Source organism: Suricata suricatta, chromosome 2, assembly GCF_006229205.1.
Source record: "Suricata suricatta isolate VVHF042 chromosome 2, meerkat_22Aug2017_6uvM2_HiC, whole genome shotgun sequence".
NCBI lineage: Eukaryota > Metazoa > Chordata > Mammalia > Carnivora > Herpestidae > Suricata > Suricata suricatta.
The window spans coordinates 21,054,805-21,059,990 of record NC_043701.1 but is presented as its reverse complement, the minus strand read 5'-3'; the positions used below and the strand labels follow the sequence as shown (position 1 = coordinate 21,059,990).

The following is a 5,186-nucleotide window of genomic DNA, read 5'->3' as shown; positions in this document are numbered from 1 at the left end:
CCCCCCCCCCCCAGCTTCCCAGATCCATCTCCCTTCTCAACTCTCCCTCCTTACCTCTCTTTGACCTCCTTTATTCTCCTTCACAGCATGGCCCTTGACTTCTCGGCCTCTTCTTTCCCTGCAATGTCCTGCCCCTGCTGGGGTCTCCTTCGCACCCTTCTCCCTGGTCCCATCCCTTCTGACGCCAAACCCCTGCACTCCTCAACGGCTCGGCCTTGTCGGCTTTAGCCTGATTTTGTTCCCCCATGCCCCTGGGTTGGGAAACAAGTGTGTGGTGCAAAGTAGGGGCAAGAATCCCCCTCGGCCGTGGCCCCAGGCTCGCCCCCCTCCGCCCCTCCCGAGTCCCGGTTGCGGCGCTTCCTGGGCGGATGGTTGGGACTTGCTGCAGCAGCTGCGGTTCTGCTGTGTCATGCAAGGAGGCGGCGGCGGCGGCGGCGGCCGGAGCTGGAGGGGGAGGAGGGGAGGAACCTGATCTCTCCGGTAGCGGAGGGCTGGAGGCAAACACCGAGCTCCCCCAGAGCCGCCCGGGAGCAGGGAGGGCACCGCTACCCGAGGGGCCCTCCCCGCGGGGCAGATGGTAAGTGGGGCGGCGCAGGTGGTCGCCTTGGGAAGGGAGCGCGCAGAGGGTGGGGGTGGGGGTTGGTGGTGAGGCGGGCAGAACCAGGAGTCACCCGGCCAAACTGAAGGAGCCCAGTGTCTAGTCGAAAGGGACCCAGGCTATAATAAGGATGACCAGCCAAACGCAGCAATAATTACCACGCTAATAAGGCCCCGCAGTTGACCCAGGCTCCAAAGGGAAGTTGTGCATCCCGAACCCAGGACGGAGCTAGAGCAATGATTCAGGGTTTGAAACCCGTCGTGCCATCAAGGCTTGGCGCTTTAGGGTCCAGCTGAGTAGCAGAAGTCAGCATACACCATATTCCTATAGCCTGGCTGCACTTTAAGGGTTGTCTTGTTTAAAACTAAGGAAGGGGATGGAAACCTGCCCAGCCTCACTTTAGCCACCAAAATAATGCTCTTGGCCAGTGGCCTCGGACAAACAGCCTCTGATGCAATTAAACAATCAATAGGAAAAAGAACTTCATTCCCCTCACCACCCTCCTTCCCCAAGCTCCTTCGACCAGGATAATGTATTCTTCATAAAATGGGGAAAGAAACTTGCGTGTCATATTCTCTCCCATCCCACCTTACACCCACCCCCCACCAGCTTCTGCCTGCAAGAACTGCCTACCCCACTATTTACCCCACTTTCAGACTGTGATTGATGTTACATGAGGGCACTGCCTTAAACTCTCAACAGGAGATTCAGAAACAACTGAACAGTGAATGTGGGGAAAGGCTGGGGCACCTACAAAAATCTTTTACCTGATACAATTCTCAGGACCACTTTTTCCCCCCAATTCCTTTCCATTTTGCTCCTGGAAATTTCAAAGCACTTTCTGAAATACCTTTTTTTTTTCATGTCAGTAATACATTTAGAAATAAGGGGTTGGCGGGATTAACTGAAAGGCTAATGACGGTCTCAAAAGCACATGCTGTTGCTAGGGAACTCAGCTCATCCTGCTCCGAACCCCTAGCATGTTCAGTGGAAATCAAACTTCCCAGGGTGTTATTAAAATGAGTGGCATTCGGTGAAAGGTGTTCTTCCTTGCATTGTAGCATTCTGGATCATTATCGATTGCCTCACACCCCCATATCTTGTTTTCCTAATTTGATTTCTGTATTTGCGTCACTGCCAGGGACACGCAGACTAGACCAGTCAGGTTCACTTCCTGTTTCTCAGAACTGGTTTATATTTGGTCTCCATGCACTAGCTGGTAAAACATTATCAAACTGATCCTCTTGGAAAGAAATCTCTGCTTTCCGTGAAAACAAATTATCCCAATTAAATTCTAATTTCCATGGAAAACGTCATCATTTGAGGAATAAATTAGACTGCCCGTTGCCATTTGAGAAAACCATTCTTGAAATGTAAAGCTTAGAAAAATACATCATTTTTATTTCCTTTACCCAGAATCCTCATTCCTCAGCATTTAGAACTAAAACAAACTCAAGTAAAGAGTAGATTTAAGTATGATATTTCTAAAATGAAGCTCAAAAAATACACATTGAAGCTTGGGAAATCATTTAAACTAAATAAGGCACGAAATTGAATGGAATCCAGGCCCCAGGAGCACAAATAAGGTTGGGTTAGCATTGGGGTGCTCAGAGAACACAGTGTGATCACAGGGCTACCCAGCAAATAGGAACCAGTTACTTTCTGTACTAATTGTCTCTTTTACCAATTCCCCCTGGACAAGACGGCCTTGCTTTCTTTTTTAAGGTCCTTCCTTTTTATGACAAGAATACTACAAAGGCAATGTCATAAAAATAAGCACTGTGTAAATAGGTGGGTTCTGATGTAGATGATTTGTTTAGATGGAAAATAAAAAGGTTCATGGAGGAAATCTCTGTCAACTGGAAGTCAGGAAATTTGCTCCTATCTCTCCTTTAGAGTAGGTGACCTTGGGCAAGCCACTATAGGTCTCCTCGCCTCGGTTTCCTCACAGAAGCTTAATGAAAGTGCTAGACTAAAGATCTCTAAGCTTCCTTCCATTTATAAAGTTCTGTGGTTATACTGAAGTCACTACATAAAAATTTCAATTTTAGCTGGAGTCTGCAATGTTAAATTTTAACACTGGAACTTGAATGCACATCCACAGAGACCTTGGGGGAAATGACAGTAGGATGTGATTTGCTGTTGATACATCATTTTTTAGTGTCAGTTGCCCAACAACCAAAATAAAACCAACCTTACTCTTGATGTACTTACTCTCTGCTTCCTTGGTGGTGGTGTGGAAGCAACAGAACAAGAGGTAGAAAGGATATAAAAGGGTATGGAAAGACCTTTCGGTCATTTGAGATTTAGTTAACCCAAGTACTCTGATGAACAAAACCATGAAATGATAAGAACTAAACAAGAAATAAATAATCAACTGAATCCTCCTGTCCAACAAGGAGACAGATGAGGACATGGTTAATCACACATGATCAACCATGAGATAACATCAACCGGGAGCTTATTAGAGGGGTACCTAACCTGACAGAACTTACCAGAGAAGATGAGTTTGGAAGTGAATTTGGAAGGATAAATGGAAGTAATCCAGACAAGTGGGCAAGTGAAAGAGAAATCTATTTGTCTATATTTTAACCAATGACAGGAAAAAATACACCTAGCCCAGGTTTTCAAATTTTTCAGGTCGAAGATGTTAAGAAGTAGCATGAAGAAGGGTGAGATTTGTGCCACAGAGAAAAGATCTGACTGTGAAACCTAACTCTGCCACTTTAATTCATTCCTTATTGCATGCCTCCTGTGTGCCAGGTACTGCGTGCCTACTGTGTTCCAAGTACTGCGTGCCTGCTGTGTGCCAGGTACTGCGTGCCTACTGTGTGCCAAGTACTGTGTGCCTACTGTGTGCTGTGTGCCAGGTACTGTGCTAAGCACTGGGAATACAAAGATGAATAGCACAACCTGTTCTAAAGGACTTACAGTAAAACAAGGAGACAGATGAGGACACAGTTGATCACACAACCATGAGATAACATCAACTGGGAGCTTATTAGAGGGGTACCTAACCCTGACAGAACTTACCAGAGAAGATGAATTTGGAAGTGAATTTGGAAGGATAAATGGATGTAATCCAGAGAAGTGGGCAAGTGAAAGAGAAATGTATTCCAGGCAAAGAAAGTACTATGCGTAAAGTTCTGGCAAAAGTTGTGGCCAGAAAGCTGAAGGTGAAAGGCAGTGCCCATCAAGTAGCAGATTCTCAGTAGATGCATTGTATGAATGCTTGGCAGAAGCTCTGAAGGTCATACTCAGAAAGATCAGCAAGGTCTTGTATTGGGAAAGGTCTTCTCTTGTCTTCCTAAGAGGTTTCAACTTATCCTAAGGCCCATGGAGAGCCACCAATAAATTTTAAGGAGCACAATGAGGGGATCAAATTGTCCATTTTAGAAATTCTCCAGTTTGGAGAATTTGTTGGTGTGATTAGCGCTGTGAGCAGGGAGATTGGTTAGGCGGTTGTTTTAGTATTATAGGAAAGAAATGATGAATGTCTAAATATAGGCAGCAAGAGTGGAAATGGAGAGGAGGGAAGACCTAGAACTAACTGAATTTTATTATTGATTATATTTGCAAGATCAAAGAATAGGAGATTTATGGCTTAAGTAAATGGGAGGATCATAGTACCATTTGCTAAGATGAGGACTTCAGGAAGAATAGTAAGTTGAGGAGGGAAGGTAAGTAGTTTGATTTTAAGCATGTTGAGTTTGAAATGCCCACAAGATATCAAAGTGAAGCTTTCTCTATGTAATTGAACAGGACAGTCTAGAGCTCAGGAGAGAGAGCAACGCTGGGGACATCAGAATAAGTGATAGCTCATGGAAGTAGATGAAACCCTCAAAAGAAAAGGTACAGAGTAAGAAGAGAAGAGGACCTACTCAGGACCCCCAAGAAAATGCCAGCATTTCAAAGGTGAGGCAAAGAAAAAGTAAGGAAACAAAGATGCAGGAGAACATCCATAAAGGTTAGAAGGACCAGAAACAATTCATTTCAGAGGAGCCAAGGGAAGAAATGTCAACAGTATTAAACACTAAAGAAAGGTCAAGAAAAATGAGGACTTGGATTTGGGAACAAGGAAGTCATTGTGTTTGGCAAGAAGGAATTTATCGGGATAGAGGGGGTTAGGAACAGTTTGCATTGGATTGAGGAGTGGATGGGGTAGAGGAAATAGGTAGAAGTGGTTGTTTGGGATAGGAAGGACGCCAGGGCAAGTAGAGAAGGAAAATAAAGGTATTGGGAAAAGAGTGAAATCGTGGTCTGTGAGGTGAAGGCTGCATAAGGAAACAGGGAAATAATACAGTAATCCTCAATTCTTCATTCTTTCAGCCTTCTCCTCCAAACTAAATGTCATCACTGTGCACCAGTTCCTCAGGCCAAAATAATATGTAGCTACTCGTGGTTCTGCTCTTTTCCTTAGTTCTCTTACCCAGTCCATGAAGAATTCGGGTCAACCCTACCTCCAAAACATTTCCAAAATCGGTCTCATTCTATCTCCACTGCCACCACCTGTCAAATGTCATCTTCTGGTCTTGTATAATAGCATTCTAATTGGTTTTCCTGCTTCTAGTCTTATTCCTATTCCTCA

The 5,186-nt window shown here is 44.8% G+C and overlaps 1 protein-coding gene across 6 annotated transcripts in view; it reads right to left on the bottom strand.

The window, feature by feature from the left end:
* LOC115278817 overlaps positions 1-284 on the bottom strand; it is a 172,850-nt gene extending 172,566 nt beyond the window's left edge. For all 6 annotated transcript variants that reach the window (XM_029923303.1, XM_029923315.1, XM_029923313.1 and 3 more), the window contains exon 1: positions 55-284. The gene's annotated coding sequence lies outside the window, so the exon portion shown is untranslated. The remainder of the gene's footprint in view (positions 1-54) is intronic.
* Between the last annotated feature and the right edge of the window lie 4,902 nt (positions 285-5,186).